The following is a 19,720-nucleotide window of genomic DNA, read 5'->3' as shown; positions in this document are numbered from 1 at the left end:
TATGTGTGTGTGTGTGTGTGTGTGTGTGTGTGTATATATATATATATATATATATATATATATATATATATATATATATATATATATGCAACAAGTAAAAATGAAATGTGTTGCTGGAGAATATCAAGGGCACACAATGCAAAACAACTTGTTGACCCTTAACCTTAAACTTTATCTTCCGTCAACACATCAGGACATCCCAGGCCAGGAGCAAGTTTTCAACCTTAACTCCCCATCATTTTACTAAATGTTGTACCCCTGCCCCCTCCAAATGAGCTCTGTTCCTTCTTCCCTGCTGTTTGCATTTCCAACTCCAACCAGCACCTTTATTTGATTACAGTTGTCTCTCATTGCTGCCCAATCTTGCAGCAAGCACACCTGCATTTTCCACCAGCAGTATCTCCCTCTTTAAGGGGCTGTTCTTCTTTATCTCCCAGTGGCCTGTTGTTCTACAGCTCTTCACTGTCTTCTTACTGATCATCCCCAGCATTCCCTTTCCTTCCTCCTGCTCTCTCATTTTCTCCCTTTGCATTCTCTTTCCTTCTCTTCCTCTGCCTCCTCCTTTATTCCACTCTCTCCCTGTTGTCGTCCTCCTTGTCTCCCCACCACCCCCCATCACATCTTCCTGTTCACTCCTACTTTCTGCATATTCCATTGCTGCCAATAATGGGATGAACTAATTACCTGTACATTGCAGATGTAGAATGTGTAAGCAAAAAAAACCTAAATCAATACTAGAACAAAATGTGATCCTGGAAAAAATATGTTAATTTGGAAGAATCACTTAATAATAAACTTCCTGAGCCATTGTAGATATCACACAGATAGTCCCATTAGAGCTTATCTTCTTGATCACTGTGGAAACAATCTCTTGTTTTTTGCAAAGGAAAAATTGATAGCTAAATTGCCAGGAAAATTTAGTCCAATTACAAATCTCCACCACAAAACCTGGTCCCCTTCCCTACACTGACAAGAATATTTCGTTCTTCACTTGACCACCCAAACAAGAAGCAAAGGTAACCTACTTCACTTCCCTGAAGCACTAGAAAGAGCACACAGATGGAAAACGAATTATCCCCCTCCAGACTGAGCAGACATACCACCAGTCATTGCTCTCCAGCCACAGCTCCCTCTGCCCCTCCACCCCACTGAGCAGAAAAGTAGTCCATCTGCCCAGATCACCTCTTCTGAACAGTTCAATGAATGTGGCTTCTGTTACTTATAAACTTCTACCATACTGATATAAAGCTTTTAGGGTTTGGGGTTTATCCCCATGAAGTGTGAGTGAATATTCCATACAAAGCAATGGAAATGTGGGGAGGTTTCTCAGTCATCTGGCTCAGAGACTTTTCAATATGGTGAATATCAAACACTTGGCTGGCCAAAGAAAAAATGACAGCTAAAATTGTATATTGTTAAATGTATGAGCTAAGGGTTTGGAATCGGGAGAAAAAAATAACAATTCTAATTTAAAATATATGATAACTGAAGCAAAAAGGGGAAAATGAATACTATATTAAGTAAGGAGAAATTGAACAATACCACACTTCATGAATAATCTTGCTGTCAAAACAAATATTATCCTTTGGGAGATGTTTGCAGGTGGTCCTAAAATTTGCAGTTTTTATAAAGTGCTTTGGTATTTAAAGTGTTCAGCTTTTAACCCCCAAAGTAACATGTTAACCACCTTAGACAAAAGCCAGATTCTAGATCTTGGCTCAGGAAGGCATTTAAGAGAGAGGATCTGTAAGTCTGGTAGAGGGAAACTGTGGCTCTGAGCAACTATTTGAAGAAAACATTTGGTGACCAACCTACATATTATACATGTCATTTAAAATAGATTAGTTATCTTCTGTAGGGTTCAAATTTGCAGTTTTCTTTTTGGATAGGAAAGAGAAAAAAAACAGTTGCTTATGGATCTAAATATTGGTTCCTCAATGGGATATTGCAGACACAAACTCCAGCAGACAGAGGAGCAAAAGATCAAGATCTTGACTTTATGTCATTTCTGTGCTGATAGAATATGAATTCAGAATAGCAGGACTAATTTTGTTATGCATTGGAAACCTTTTGATTGATTTATCTGAACAGTGTTAAAAATTCCACTACTTTCCATCAATGGCCAATGGTAATGGATATGTGCCCCCCGCCCTCTTTGTCACTGGATTGAGGTCTTGCTTCATTAGTTCATCTGGTATCTGGTGTGCAATGACTACCTCACTTTAAAGAAATCACAAATAGACAACTTCTAGTCCTCCGTATGAAGCTTGGGACCTGGAATATCAGAACCAACCCCAACAATGAAAGACCTGAATATTGGTCCACTATCAAAGCCTGAGAACTCAGATGATTTGACATTGACATCACTGCCCTGTATGAGACACAATGGGTGATGTCTAGCCCAAAGAACACATTGGTGGGTACACCTTCCTCCGGAAGCCCAACTAGAAGAAGGACCTTTGTTTCATGGGATTTAATTATCAATAATGAGTTAGCCTGGTGTAGCAGTGACTCCTCCTTTGGGATAAGTGAGCACTTTATGATCCTCCACCTCATTCTAACATGGAACCCTCATGCTAAGGTCATTAGCATATCACCACAACCTTGGAAGCTATGGATGAGGCCAAGGAGGACTTCTATAAAACCTTGATAACACCTTTTCCCAAATTCCAGAGAAAGGCAAACTATTCCTTCAGGGTGATTTCAATGCCAGAAAGGATGCAATTCTCTGGCAAAGAGGAAGCACAGAGTCAAATTGATAAAATACTTGGAGAGAAGCCTTGTTATAACCAACATCTGGTTTCACCAGAAAGGAAAGCAATATTCTCAGTTCAGGCAATGGAACTTGTTCTTGTATTTTCTTATGACAAAGAGTGAGGCATACTTAATGAGGAAGGATTAATAAGAGATCTTGTGGTTAAAGATCCCCTGGGAGTTAGGACCACAATATGATAGAATTCCAGATGAAGTTTGAGGGTGAAAACCACAGGACCAAAACCAATCTAAATAAGGGCAATTATAAAAGTATGAAGGTAGACCTGTCTAAAGTGGATTGGGAAAATAAGATGAGAGGCAGGTTAGTAGATGACCAGTGCCAGATATTCAAATAGCTGGTTCATAATGTTCAAGAGGAATTTATCCCAATTGGAAAGAGGGATTCCATGAGAAAGAGGCAAAATCTGTGGTTAACAAAGGTGGTTAATGATAATGCTAAATTGAAAAGTTGGGCATACAAAGCAGCAAGGACTGGTGGAAGGTCAGAGGACTGGGAAGTTTTAAGGATTCAGTAGCGACATACAAAAAAGCTTGTAAGACGGGAGAAAACTGATTCTGAGAGAAAACTTACATGTAATAGCAAAACCAACAGTAAGAGTTCTATGGATATATAAATCAGAATAAAGTAAGTATGGGATCTCTAGAGAAAAGGCTGGTGAATTAAAAACAGGAAACAAAGAAATGGCGGATAAATTAAATCAATGTTTTACGTCAATCTTCACTTTGGAGGAAGCACACTGAATATCCCTAAGATAACAGGTGGATTAATTTCAAATAACATGGAGGAACTTGTAAAAATCCTAATCACAAGGGACAAAGTATTAGAGAAAGCCACTGGGCTAAAGGCAAACAAAGGAACAGTAAGTTTAATATCTATTATTAACAAGACGCTACAGTCAATAACCAAAGAAGAAATAACTAATTACGTAGGAAAGCTGAGTATAATCAAAAATGGTTTTATGAGAGGTAATTCATGTTTGACGAATTTGCTCAAATTCTTTGAGTATGTAATTGGGACAGTTGACGGAGGGGAAGCTGTGGATGTGATGTATTCAGATTTCCCAAAGGCATTTGACAGGGTGCCACATAAGAGATCGGTGCATAAATTAAGAGCCCAAGGTACTGGAGGAAGTATGTTAACATGGATTTTAAAACTGGCTACCACATAGAAAGCAGAAAGCTGAAATAAATGGGTCCTAATCAGGCTAGAAGTATGGATTGGTTCTTGGCCATCAATGATTTACTATTTACGTCAATGACCTTAAGGAGGGATTGAAATGTAAGGTTTCAAAGTTTGTCAATAACACAAAAAAATGGTGAAAGGGCATGTTGTGATGAGGACATCCTGATTCTGCAACAGGATATAGATAGATTGAGTGATTGGGTGATAACTTGGTAAATGGAGCTTAATGTGGGCAAGTGTGAGGTCATGCATTTCAATAAGAGGAATCAAAAGGGGAATTATTATCTAAATAGAGATAGTGAATACAAATGAGTGAAGTTCAGAGAAATCCAGGTGTTCTAGTGCATAACTCACAAGAAGTTAGCAGACAGGTTCAATGAGCAGTTAACAAAGCAAAACAGCATGTTGGCCCTTATTACAAAAGGGTTGGAGTTTAAGAATAGGAAGGTATTGTCACAGTTGTACAGGGTGTTGGTGAGGCCACACCTGGAATATTGTCTCCAGTTTTGGTCCCTTTATAGGATATAGTAGCATTGGAAGCAGTCCAAAGGAGATTCACCAGACTAATTCCTGGGATAAGAGGGTTGTCCTGCTCAGAGAGATTAGACATTTGGATCTGTATTCCTTGAAGTTTAGAAGAATGAGGGGTGATCTTATTGAAACATATAAGATCCTAAGGGGGATTGACAGGGTAGGTATTAAGATGTATCCACTAATGAGGGAGTCACAAACAAGGGGACGTAGCTGCAAAATAAGAGGCCAGTCATTTAAAATGGAGGTGCATAGAAATTTCAAAGGCTTGAGGGGCTTAGTGGCCTACTCCTGCTTCTATTTTCCTGTGTTTTTGTGAGGCCATTCAGCCCATTGAATTTATGCTGAAACTTCAATCCCATTCCCCCACATATTTCTCTGCAGCTATTCTCTCCCCAAATCGCAGCATGTATTCTGTCCGTTTAGATGTACACTGGACATGACCTTCACAACCCCAAGAGTAAAGCAGGAAGCAGCACCAATCACTGCACATAAACTTTTTCAACCTCACCAAAGCCTTTCACTCTATTTATCAGGAAGGACTGTGGCGTACTTGCCAAGATTTGGCTGCCTGAAGAAATTTTTCTCCATCTTCATGTTGGTTCATAAGCTGTGATCCCAAACAATGTGTCAACAACAGAGACAATCTCAGTGAAGACCAGTGTCAAATAAGGCTGAATCAGTGCCCCAATTATTTTCTCAATCTTTCTCACTGCAGTTGTACCCTGCCTCCAACTCATTTTCTGGTGGAGTGGAAGTAGTCTATGGGAGGCTTACATAAAATTGAGGCAAATGTTTTTGTACATTTTAAATAGCATTAACACCACAAAAGGCAAGGGTAAAACATTAGGTAATATCAAAATTAAGGTAAATAACCACAACTAAAAAACACATGTGGACCAACATGAAAATATATTGAAGGATTCATATATGGGTATTAAGGGACATAAAGCTAAGATTTACAATCATAGAGTTACACAGCACTGAAACAAGCCCTTCGGCCCAACTTGCCCCTGCCGACCAAGCCGTGTACCTGAGCTAGTCCCATCTGCCTGCATTTGGCTCATGTTCCTCTAAACCTTCCTTATCCATGTACCAGTCCAAATGTTTGTAAGCATTGTAATGGCACCCACATCTACCACTTCCTCTGACAGCTCATTCCACATACCCACCACCCTCTGTGTGAAAAAGTTGCCCCTCAGGTCTCCTTTAAATCTCACCTTAAATCTATGCTCTGTAGTTTTAGACTCCCCTACCCTGGAAAAAAAGCCCCAGCCTATCTAGTTTCTCCTTATATTTCAAGCCCTCTAATCCCGGTAACATTCCAGTGAATCTTTTCTGCACCCTTTCCAGCTTAATAACATCCATTTACATCCAGCCAAATTCCCAGTTGACTTGCAGCAAACCCCCACCAGCACCAGGCACACTGAAGGTTTCTGTCAAGGAAGAGTTGAACAAATACTGGGGAGAAAGGCATTAACGTAATTGGGTGATACAAATTTTTGTTAATGCCCAAAAGCAGTTAAATCTCCCAACTCTGCAGAAGTAATAAGGTGACTCTTAAACAAGCTGTTAATGATGAACAGTAATCGTTGCCCACATCCCAGGATCTGTAAACTGAACTGGCAGGGGACAAAATCTTCACCAAATTAGGCTTATCCCATCTGTGCCAACACAGACAAAGAAAGCCTACAAGCTTCCAATGATTAACTCCTGCAAGAAGTTATATTCAAATACCAAGCTACCTTTTGGAGTAAGATCACCAGAAAAAATATTTCATGAAACCTTGGATGAGACACTACAATGAGTCCGGGATTGTTTGTGTAATGAGGATGACACTCTAGTTACGATGGCCACAGAGGAGGAAAATCTTTGAATACTTAAAATCTTCAGTTGGCTTTCCCATCATAATGTAAAGCTTAAGAGAGCAAATGTACTTTCAAGCAAAAGGAGCTGGTTCACTTCGGCCTGAACATGGAGGCAAATCTTCAGCTAGTTAAGGAGAAGGTTGAGGCTATCATGAAAGCCAGGGAACCTGAAATTATTACTGACCTTCAATCAGTTATAAGAGTGGTGTAGTATGTTCCTAGGTTTCTGCTAGGCCCTGTAACAATATTGACACCAGTTCACTCGCTATTTAAAAAGAATGGAGTAGGCTGTGGGGAGAAAACCTGCTGAAAGCATATGATTTTTGTAAGAGTCTCAGTCATGAGTCCTAAATAAAAAAAATGTAAAATACTAGAAATATTCAGCAGCTCAGGCAGCAGGAAGTAAAATTCATTTGCCTAAAATATTAACTCTGTTTCTCCCTGCACAGATGCTGCCCAAGTTGCTGAATATTTACAGTATTTACTGGTTTCATTTCTGATTTCTAGTCTCTCTCTGTATTTTTTTTTATTTTCAGCAGTGACTCCATTTTGGGCCAATAGGTGACCAATTGCCTTCTAATCCTTGCTTGCAATCCTTCCAGGTATGGACTTCTGGCAATGTTAAGTCATGTCATGGACAGTGGCCATGAGAAATACGTTGTATGCCAACATAAAGTAAAGAAGTAACCTATGCTCAAAGAAAGAAGCATTCTAAAGGGAGGATGAGGCAAGGGAAGTCAAAGACAGCATAAAAGCAAAAGAGAGGGCATACAATATTGTAAAAATTAATGGGAAAATAGAGGATTGGGAAGCTTTTAAAAATCAACAGAGAAAAGATGAAAGGTAGCCAGTAATATAAAAGAGGATACCAAAAGCTTTTCTCAGATATATAAAGAGTAAAAGAGAGACAAGAGTGGACATCGGACCACTGGAAAATGACGCAGGGGAGGTAGTAATGGGGAACAAAGAAATGGCGGACGAACTGAATAAGCAGTTTGTGTCAGTCTTTGCTGTGGAGGACACCAGCAACATGACAGAAATTCAAGAGTCAGGGAGCAGAAGTGAGTGCATTCACTACTACTAAGGAGAAGGTGCTTGGGAAACTGAAAGATCTGAAGGCCGATAAGTCACCTGGACCAGGTGGAGTACACCCCAGGGTTCTGAAAGAAGTAGCTGAAGAGATTATGGAGGCATTAGTAGTGATCTTTCAAGAATCATTAGACTCAGGAATGGTTCTGGAGGACTAGAAAATCGCAAACGTCACTCCACTCTTTAAGAAGGGAGGGAAGCAAAAGACAGGAAGTTATAGGCCAGTGCCTGACTTCAGTGGTTGGTAAGATGTTAAGAGTCCGTTACTAAGGATGAGGTTTCGGGGTACTTGGAAGCACATGATAAAATAGGCTGAAGTCAGCATGGATTCTTGCTTGACAAATCTATTGGAATTCTTTGAGGAAGTAACAGGCAGGATAGACAAAGGAGGGTCAGTAGATGTTGTTTACTTGGATTTTCAGAAGGCCTTTGACAAGGTGCCACACATGAGGCTGCTAAACAAAATAGGAGCCCATGGTATTACAGGAAAGGCACTAGCAAGGAAAGAAGACTGGCTGACTGGCAGAAGGCAAAGAGTGGGAATAAAGGGGGCCTTTTCTGGTTGGCTGCCAGTGACTGGTGGTGTTCCGCAGGGGTCGGTGTTAGGTCCGCTACTTTTCACATTATGTTAATGATCTGGATGATGGAATTGATGGCTTTGTGACCAAGTTTGCGGATGATACAAAGATAGGTGGAAGAGCAGGTAATGTTGAGGAAGCAGGGAGACTGCAAGAGGACTTTGACAGGTTGAGAGAATGGGCAAAGAGATGGCAGCGTAGGGAAATGTACAGTGATGTACTTTGGTAGAAGGAATAAAGGCACAGACTATTTTTTAAACAGGGAGCAAATTCAGAAATCGGAGGTGCAAAGGAACTTAGGAGTCCTGGTGCAGAATTCCCTAAAGGTTAACTTGCAGGTTAAGTTGGTAGCAAGGAAGGCAAACGCAATGTTAGAATTCATTTCGAGAGGACTGGAACACATAAGCAAGGATATAATGCTGAGGCTTTATAAGGCATTGGTCAGACCACATTTGGAGTATTGTGAGTAGTTTTGGGCCCCATATGTAAGGAAGGATGTGCTGACATTGGAGAGGGTCCAGAGGAGGTTTACAACAACAATCCCAGGAATGAAAGGGTTAATGTATGAGGAGCATTTGATGGCCCTGGGCCTGTACTCACTGGAGTTTAGAAGGATGAAGGGGGAATCTCATTGAAACCTACCGAATATTGAAAGGCCTGGATAGAGTGGATGTGGAGAGGGTGTTTCCAGTAGTGGGAGAGTCCAGGACCAGAAGGCACAGCCTCAGAATAGAAGGATGTGCCTTTAGAACAGAGATGAGGAGGAATTTCTTTAGCCAGAGGGTGGTAGAATTCATTGCCATAGACAGTTGTGGAGGCCAAGTCATTGGGTATATTTAAAGCGGAGGTTGATAGGTCCTTGATTAGTAAGGGCGTCAAAGGTTACAGGGAGAAAGCAGGAGAATGGGGTTTAGAGGTAAAAATAAATCAGCCATGATCGAATGGTGGAGCAGACTCGATGGGCTGTATGGCCTAATTCTGCTCCTATGTCTTATGGTTTTGTGGTCTTATGGTATTAGGAAATGTATTTGGAGTTATCAGGTTTTGTAAATTCATGCTAGGGCCACCTAGCATATTGGTTACTAACCACAAACCTACGTTGGCCACTCTTGCTCCAACTCACTGCTCCCACCCTAGTAGCTTCGAGAGATGGGCCATCATCCTCTTTCAATATGACTATGGCTACGACTACAACAATGAAGGTCATTTAAACAAAACACCTCCGCAGATGCCTTGTTGAGATTGCCTTAAGAATAGAACTTAGAAATCACAATTTACATTCTACAGGCAGCAGAGGATGCTCACCCCATTTTAGCAAATTGCAAAAATGACACAAAAAGACCAACTTTGAAACAAGTGTATGAATATACACTGAGCTGTTGGACTAACTCAGATATGATTGAATAAAATTATAAAGTCTCTCCATCACAGAAGGGAGTCTGATGTCCCTGAATCAGATCTGCATTAAATTAGCTTAAAGAGTAACTAGACCAAATAAGGTTATGGAAGAACTCCGTGCAGAACATTTAGGTATATTGGGTACAAAGGCATTTGAACTTAGTTTTGACTGTGGGCACAGCATGGACAAGGACCTGAAAGAGCCAGGAAGCCAGTGTACAGCCCACCAAGCCTATAACCAAGGGCAATACTTCAAGCACAGAAGTAGCCCACGAGACTAATCCACGTTTTCTATGTAGATTATGGTGGAAAAGGCATAGACAGGTAACTAGTGGTGTTAATGGACATTTGGAATGGATTGTGGTAAAGCAATGGACTCATGCACCACCACGCAATAAAGGAACTCCAATCCATTTTTATGACACTTGGCCTTGCTAGGGAGAATGTGTTAGTCAGTGGCCCATAATTCAGATCATTTCATTCTGAACAATTCTTGAAACAAGTAGAACAAAGCATCAGTTCTCTTCTTTTTAGCACCCCTCTCAAATGGAGAAGCTGAAACGTCAGTGTGTATAGTACACTAAAGAAACAAGTCATGAAAGGTAGGGCAAGTATCACAATGAAGCATTGACTCACAGCACTCCTAACAGGATGTTTCCTTTGGGAATACTGATAACCTGAAGACCCTGGACACTTTTGAGTCTAATTCAGCTTAACTTGGAAAGATAGGTGGCAGATGGGAAGGCAAAACATAACAAACATCACATCACATTCCATAAGGAATACAAGTCCAGATTGTATGCTAAGGCATCTGTGCTGAGACCACCAGGCAGGTTGGAAATAAGAAAATGGGATATCAAAGAGAATGTGGAGAAATAGAGTTCTAGATATTATGTCATTAGAATTGGTGAGAAATTCAAAAAGGTTTGTACTGGCCACATGATCTCAGTGCAAGATATCCAAGAGAATAATGAAGAAGTTTGAATACACTCCTGAAGTGTCCCTTACAATTGTTGAAGAGTTGACACAGAACATAACTGAAGAAAGTCAAGAAATTACATCTTCAATAAGTCTGAAGATGGATATTTCTCCAACAATATCCATTGGATCTCTCAATTCAATGTAAGGAACACTAATATATTAAAGGCAATGTGAAGACGAGTGATTCAGTTAAACTTACAACATTTGTGAATATACTTAACCAATTAATTGTTCCTTTTAAAAAGAAAAGCACAGTGGTATGTGTATGACATCATTCATGACATCTTCCAGCATCGGTGCATTGTTGTGGCGATGTTTGCTGCTTGAAAAGAGCCCTCAAATAAACCAGACATGCTTTGTTTGAGAGAATGTGGGGAGAAAAAAATGGGTTAGAGTAGGATTAGTGTCAAAATCTGTACTTGACGGTCGGTGGGGACTCAGGGAGCTGAAGTGCCTGCTTCCATGCTCTATCTCACTATGATACTTGTAGAAATGAAAGATACAATTTTTCCAACTGAAATACTAAACGTAATTAGGCAGTGAAAAGAACTTGATAGAGCTGAGTAAATCTATACACTTTTTCAATTAATTTATTATTTTGCAAATTTAAAGCAGTGAAATATTTTGCTGAGAGAAGTATGCTAGACCTGGAAGGAGTTATCTACAGATCTCCCGGCACTAGCAATGCAGTATTGAGTATATAACTGCACAGATTAAAGAAGCATACAGCAATAAGATTGTGCTTATAATGGGAACTTTTAATTGTCATTCAGATCCAGAGAACTAAAATAACTCAAATAGTAAAGACAATGGATTTCTAGAAGTTATTTTACAGAAACTTGGGAAAATGGTCACTCACACCACATTTTTGCCAAGTAGCCAATGCAAACAATTCTTTCTGAATATCATAACTTCAGACCCTTTATATCCAGGTTCCCCTCTCTTTGTGTTTATATTGGTGTTACAGGACTCCAGGGAGATGATAGATTCAGGCTCATATGATGTAGCCATTAAAATAACTGGGGTGGTAGGCCCCTGTGTCCCTGGAAGCTCAGTGCAGGCTGTGGATTTAAACTTGTACCTTGCTGATCTGCATGGCTAGAAAATGCATTTGGGACTTGAGTTATTGGGAACATTACCATCTTTGAAGAACACACAATTAGATGCAGCATAAATCTCATTCTGGACATTAATCTGCAATATGATTGTCCTGAACTTTGAGCGATTCAGGACCATCTTGTGAGAATCCAATAAGATACTCCTAATGCCATGAACATGGTTGCAGGTGAATATACTCTTCCATATTATTTGTAACAGCTTTATTATGATGTCAAAAGCTATGCAAACAGTGAACAAATTGGGCAATATGCAAAATCCCAACGTTTACAATGAACACCAGATGTGCTTGCAGCATTCAAATTAGACATTGTAGGCCGGGATTATTCTGGTCTGGTTGCAAAGCATTTCTTAAAACTTCAATAGGATCATAGAAAATTTGCAACACAAGTGTGGCATATGGCCCATCATGTCTGTGGGGATTATAAAAGAGCTTCCTAGCCTGATCACACCTCCCAGCACTTGCTCTGTAATCCTGCAGATCATGCACTCTTCAAATATACATCCAAGTACTGCTTAAATGTGGTGAGGGTTTCAAGCTGATAGTCTAAACCAGGATCTGGTGAAGTGTTTATTCCACCACTTTCCAGAACCAGAGAGGACAGCTGCAACATAAACTTCAAAATATTGCAGTTGCTGGAAATCTGAAATACTCATTAGGTCAGGGAGTATCTGTGGAATAAGAATTTGAATTAATATTTCAGGTAAATAACTTTTCATCAGAACATCAGCTAACTAAGAGAAATTTATACATTCACGTATTTTCATTTAACAAATGCAGACTGCAAGGATCAAGATTTAATCATGGTTAATATACACCTTGCTTTATTTATGGAAGGAAACAAAGCTCAGATGCAACAAGGTCCAAGCATTGTGGGTAAGTTGATGGAGTAATATGCAGAGGCCTGGCGATTGATCCAGAGACAGAAGTTCAAATCCATCTAAGGTAGCTGGGGAATTTAAATTTGAATAATAAATCTAAAATAAAAGCTAGTAACTGTAATGTAGACTTTTTTACTACTTCAGGATCATTAAAAATCCATGTAGTTCATTAACCTCCTCTAGAGGAGGGAATCTATCTTTACCTCATCTGATCTCTATTCAACTCCAGATCCAGCAATGCAGTTCACTCTTCCTTTTCAGTTCAGAGGCAATTGTGGATGGATGAAAAGTACTAGTCCTGCTATCAATGACCACATTCCTTAAACAAATAAATTATAAAAAAACACAGGCACATTGCATAGTATAGGAAAGAGATTTGATTTCTTTTGGCAGAGTGTAACCACCCACCCCATCCCCACCTCAACCAACATTTTCATCAGCTCCACAAATAAGCCTTGTCTTGGAGAAGGAGGACAATCAGCAATCAAAGCCAGAATCTAAACACATATTGACCAAGAGGAGCCATCAGAATCTTACACAAAACTTATTTGTCTAAGCACCTTACCTGCCAACAGCACTTCTGGAAACTATGGACACACACTGTGCAAACATTTCCAACCATTATTTTTAATAACCAAACTATAGCAAGCAATGTGGGTCGGAATTTCCATTATGTGCTCCTGGTGGGCATGGCTTCGACCAGTACATAAAGTAGGATCATTATTCATAGCTTCACCTTGGTAGACAGGACAGCATTCACTCTGAGTATCACATTGTCAAACTGTACTTTTTTTCTTCCTGTGGGCTGATAGCATTTAAAATTTTGATTAGCACTTGCAGAAATCTAACCATGCCAACCTTTCTTTTGCCAAATAACACTACTCCAATTGAATGTCTATTTTACTAATTTGTTTGCAGAGCAACATTGTTAATGTGATAAATCTTTACAGGAAAGCAGATTTTTATCAACATGACTGTAACAGATTACATTCTTGTTCGTTGAATGGTAAGAGTTGTCTGTTGCATTTCCTGCCACCGGTCTCTTTATATGAAAGCAGGAAGTTTAAAATAAAGGATGGTTTTATACAAAGTTTTTGAGCTTTCCAGAAAGGAATGTCACTCAGATATTTCAAAGCACCATTATGAGATCCTTAAAACTGCATTTATGATACAGGTTCTGTAAGCAAACAATGTTTATTGAGAACATTTGTATTTGAAATACAAATTTTGGAAAGCAATTATTCATCCTTTAATGTTGTCAAGCGCAAACATATTTCCGAGTCCTGGTTTAGAAAAAAAACTAACTTAAATTCTGCTTTGTGATGCTGCTTAGCATGCTATTTGCATGAGCACATGGACTTTATCCTTGTACACAGGGTGCCTGGGGCTGACTCCCTTTCTAAAAGTAAACCAACATTGACAAAGATGACCCATGCTAAAGAATAGCTAAGTAACTCCATACGAGTTATCCATGAAACAAATGATAATCAAATATTTCACAGTAAATTTTAGAATCATAAAACCTATCTGGCTCACAAACTGAATCACTTCTTGATCAATTTCAAATCTTTTTTTAAATTATACCCCATATTACTCCTTTCTTCATTCAACATGCCTGAGTCATTAAATTGCAAGAATTTTATCCTGAAGTGTCTTATAGGATAGGAGTAAAGATCATTTCAATTCACTCCAGATTTTCCAGCACGTAAAATTAGTGGACAAACAATTAGGAATATTGAAAACAGGACATACTTAACATGCATTTGGATTTTAGTCTGTGTGACTTGTTAACAAGAATTTATATTTAAAATTTATATTTTTACTTTATGACCAACTGTGGAGCCAGATTTACTTATGATTGGCTAGAAGTATAGGCCGAGCCCATTTCCATTTTGGAGTATTTTATTTACTCAAATGCTACAACTTTGGGGTTGAAATTCCATGTATACTCGATTTTCAGAGAATATAATGCTGAGGTACAGCAGATGAGCAGAAGTCCTTCACCTAGAGGGACACCTACTCAGGGAAGTACACAGCAGGCTGGTGTGCATGCTTTTGTAGGGGAATGAACACGTATTCTTAATATTACTGAGCATTTGTGTGTGCGTCACCACATTACAGGCAGGTGGGGAGAGGATAGTGGAGGGAGGGGCCTGTGCCCTTGCTTTCCCCTACCTTGTGTGCATACCTCTGCCCCACCATATCTTGTTTGTGTCAACTTCATTTTAAAGACTGAAGAGGAAAGAGGAAGCTTTGTAGAATTTGGAATATAGTCTGAATTACTGCAGGGGTTCAAATTCTCAGAAAATATTAAACATTTCTTCAGAAGTACTGAATGTTTACATTGCTAAAATGAAGCAAATTCATCTTCAGTCATTTTAAATATATTGCTCTATTCTAAATTACCAGCTTTGGTGTATAAGAGCTTAAAATGAGACAATGACACGAAACAGATTGCATTCATTCAGATTTACTTCACATTTCTAACATCTATTGTATTTTGGATTCAATCATTTCAGTTGTTATTATTGTACTTATTTTGGTAAAAGAAAATGCCATGTAACCTTATCCACTCATTCTCATTGTAAAAAGAAAGAATGATTTGCTTCCTTGACTTTGGTCTTTCCCTCTCAGTCTGTGGAATCATTGCAGATCAACGTCCAGGTACAGAGAATCATGGTCCTCGAGGATCTTGATCTTGTTTCTCTGTCATAATCGGGAATTAATTGATTAAAATAGTAGATAGGGATCAGGATCAGGATTTGCAAGTGAATGGATTTGCTTTAAATTTCCAAATCAACTACCGTTAACAACCACAGTAATTAAGTACCAAGGTGAATGTTGGTTTCACAACTGAGTTCAGAACCAGATCACTGATTTGTTCTGTTAAGAGAAAAACAACAGGGGAACTTTATTTTACTCTTTTAGTGACCAGATGGAATTTTCATTTAAATGTTACCTATTGAATTATTGTGGCTCAGGGCAGTTGGGTGTTCTTGCTGCCTGCTCTTTACTTTTTTATTCATTTTTCAATATATGGGTGTCACTGGCAAGGCCAATGTTTATTGCCTATCCTTAATTGTCCTTGAGAAGATGATAATGAGCTGCCTTCTTGAACTACCACAGTCCTTCTGGTGTAGGTAATCCTATAGAGTTGAGGCGTGGGTTTGACATAGAACATAGAACATTACAGCACAGTACAGGCCCCTTGGACCACAATGTTGAGCTGACATTTTATCTTGCTCTAATATCTATCTAACTCTTCCCTCCCACATAGCCCTCCATTTCTCTATCATTCATGTGTCTATCTAAGAGTCTCTTAAATGTCCCTAATGTATCTGCCCCCACAACCTCTGCCGGCAGTACGTTCCACGCACCCACCACTCTGTGTAAAAAAAAATTTCCTCTGACATCCCTCTTATTATCTTCCTCCATTCACCTTAAAATTATGCCCCCTTGTGTTAGCCATTGTTGCCCTGGGAAAAAGTCTCTGACTGTCCATTCGATCTATGCCTCATCATCTTGTACACCTCTATCAGGTCACCTCTCATCCCGCTTCCCTCCGAAGAGAAAAGCCATAGTTCACTCAACCTATCCTCATAAGACATGCTCTCCGATCCATCCTGGTAAATCTCCTCTGCACCCTCTCTAAAGCTTCCACATCCTTCCTATAATGAGGTGACCAGAACTGAACACAATACTCCAAGTAGCTGAAGTTCCAGGATTTAGACCCAGTGATGATGAAGGACAAGCAGTGTATTTCCAAGTCAGGATAGAGGGCAACTTGGAAGGGATCCTGCAGATGGTAGTTCCATGTGCCTGAAGCCCTTGCCCTTCTTGATGTTAGAGACTGTGGGTTTGAGAGATGGCATCTGAGCAGCAAAGGTGAATAACTGCAGTTCATCTGTCAATGGTGCACACTGTGGCCACTGTACATTGGTGCTGGAGGAAATGAATATTTAAGATGGCTGATGGAGCACCTATCAAACTAGCTGCTTGATCCTGGAAAATGCTCAACTGTCTTATGATTTTCTTAATGTCCTACTCTACCCCCTTAACAATGGATTCCAGTATTTTCCCAATGTCAGATATTAGGCCAACTGGCCTATAGTTTCCTGCTTCTTTCTTCCAACTTTCTTGAATTAATGACCTTACATTTGCAGATTTCCAAACCTCTGGGACCCCCTTCAGAATCTGGGGAATTTTGGTAGATTATGGCCAATACTTCCATTATCTCTGCAGCCACTTCCTTTAAAATCCTGGGATGCAAGTGATTAGGTCCAAGGACTTGTCAGTCAGGTGCTCACCAGCACCTCTGCTTCCTCAGAAGGCTGAAGAAATTTGGCATGTCGCCTTTGACCCTCACCAATTTTTATCAATGCACCATAGAAAGCATCCTATCCGAATGCATCACGGCTTGGTACAGCAACTGCTCTGCCGGGACCACAAGAAATTGGAGAGTTTTGAACACAGCTTATCCCATCATGGAAAACAGCCTCAACTGCATGGACCCTGTCTACACTTCTCGCTGCCTCAGTAAGGCAATCAACATTATCAAGGACCCCACCCATTCCGGCCATTCTCTCTTCTCCTCCCACTGTTATAAGACTATTGAAGGGTTCCCTAGTACAATAAGATGGACTCTTGACCTCACAATCTACCTCATTATGATCTTGCATCTTATTGTCTGCCTGCACTGCACTTTCTCTGTAACTGTAACTCTTTATTCTGCATTCTGTTATTGTTTTCCCTTGTACTATCTCAATGCACTGTTGTAATGAAATGATCTGTGGGGATGGCATGCAAAACAAAATTTTTCACTGTACATGTGACAATAATAAACCAATTTACCAATCTTCTACTGATTAGTTTGCTCAATATTTTCTTCCAGTGACAGAGATTGTTTCAAGTTCTTCCTTCCCTACAGCTCCTTGACTATCTATCATTGTTGGGAATATTTTTAATGTCCTCTAGTACAAAGACTGAACTAAAATAATCATTTAGAATCTCTGCTGTTTCTTTATTTTTGATTATTAATTCCCCAGTCTCATCCTTAGTTGCTTTCTTCCTTTTTTATATATCTGCAGAAGCTCTCACTACTTTTAAAATTTATTTGATAGTTCACTCTCATTCTCTATCTTCTCACTCTAAGTTTTTTGCTTGTTTCTAAAACTTTCTAGATCCTCTGATCTAGAAATGATTGTCAAAGATTGCAGAGGGACATTGATAGGATGCAGAGCTGGGCTGAGAAGTGGCAGATGGAGTTCAATCCGGAGAGGTGTGAGGTGGTACACTTTGGAAGGACAAACTCGAAGACAGAGTACAAAGTTAATGGCAGGATTCTGTGAATTGTGGCAATCACCGAGTCATGGCTTTATGATGGATGTGATTGGAAACTGAATGTCCTGGGGTACACAGTGTATAGGAAGGATAGGCGGGTAGGCAGAGGGGGTGGTGGGGCCATGATGGTTAGTAGTGATATAAAATCAATAGAAAGGAAGGACATTGGGTCAGGAGAGGTGGAATCCTTATGGGTGGAACTAAGAAATAGCAAGGGTAAAAGGACAATAGTAGCAGTTATATATAGGCCCCCTAATAGCAGTCAGGAAGTGGACTATAAGTTGCAGTTAGAAATAGAAAAAGCATGCCAGAGTGACAACGTTAAGATAATTGTGGTGGATTTTAACATGAAGGTGGACTGGGAAATCCAGCAAGGCAGTAGATCTCAGGAGAGTGAGTTTGTGGAATGTCTACGGGACGGCTTTTTGGAGCAACTTGTTGATGAGCCCACCAGGGGATCGGCTGTTTTGGATTGGGTGCTGTGTAACGAACTGGAGGTGATGAGGGAACTAAAGGTAAAGGAACCATTAGGAACTAGTGATCACAATATGATTGAGTTCAGTTTCAAATTTGAGAAGGAGAAGCTGATAGCAGCTGTATCAATATTTCAGTGGAACAAAGGAAATTACAGTGGCATGAGAGAGGAGCTGGCCCAAATTGATTGGAAGAGTAAGCTAGCTGGAGGGACGGTGGAGCAGAAATGGATTGAATTTCTACAAGAAATAAGGAAAATACAGGATAGATATATTCCAAGAACAAAGAAGGTTTTGAATGGAAAAAAGGCACAACTGTGGATAACAAGAGAGGTGAAGGCTAAAATAAAAGCAAATGGGAGGGCATACAAGGAAGCAAAAATTAGTGGGAAAACAGAAGACTGGGAAACTTTTAAAAACCTACAGAAAGAAACTAAGAAGGTTATTAGGAAAGAAAAGATGAATTATGAAAGGAAGTTGGCAGATAACATTAGAAAGGATACTAAGAGTTTTTTTTAAATATATAAGGAGTAAAAGAGAGACACAGGTTGATATAGGACCAATCGATAATGGTGTGGGAGGGATTATAATGGATAATAAAGAGATGGCAGAGGAACTAAATGAGTACTTCGCATCGGTCTTCACTGTGGAGGACATCAGCAATATACCGGTTAGTCAGGGGTCTCAAGGGATGGACCTGAGTTCAGTTAAGATTACTAGAGAGAAGGTGCTAGGAAAACTAAATGGACTAAAGACTGATAAGTCTCCCGGACTGGAGGAGGTGCATCCCCGGGTTCTGAAGGAGGTGGCTTTTGAGATAACGGAAGCATTGGTGATAATTTTCCAGGAATCAATAGACTCCGGCATGGTTCCAGAGGACTGGAGGGTCGCAGATGTAGTTCCGCTGTATAAGAAAGGTGGGAGGCAGCATAAAGGAAATTACAGACCTATTAGTCTGATGTCGGTGGTGGGAAAGTTATTAGAATCGATCCTCAAGGATGAGGTTATGGAATACCTAGAGGTGCAAGACAAGATAGGTCCAAGCCAACATGGTTTGTGAAGGGAAGATCCTGCCTGATCAACCTATTGGAGTTTTTTGAAGAAATCTCAATCTCAGGTAGGGTAGATAAGGGAGAGGTGGTAGATGTTGTGTATTTAGACTTTCAAAAGGCCTTCGACAAGGTGCCACACAAGAGACTGATTAATAAGATGAGAGGTCATGGAGTTACAGATAGGATAACAGAATGGGTGGAGCATTGGCTGGTTGTCAGAAAGCAAAGGATGGGAATAAAAGGATCCTGTTCTGGTTGGCTACTGGTTACTAGTGGTGTTCTGCAGGGGTCGGTGTTGGGGCCACTTCTTTTTACCCGGTACATTAACGATTTGGATGATGGAGTAAATGGTTTTGTGGCTAAGTTTGCGGATGACACCAAGATAGGTGGAGGAGTAGAGAGTATTGAGGAGACAGGTAGGTTGCAGAGAGACCTAGATAGTTTAGGAGAATGG

This window comes from Pristis pectinata, chromosome 10, assembly GCF_009764475.1.
Source record: "Pristis pectinata isolate sPriPec2 chromosome 10, sPriPec2.1.pri, whole genome shotgun sequence".
NCBI lineage: Eukaryota > Metazoa > Chordata > Chondrichthyes > Rhinopristiformes > Pristidae > Pristis > Pristis pectinata.
Note: the sequence above shows the minus strand (reverse complement) of the source record.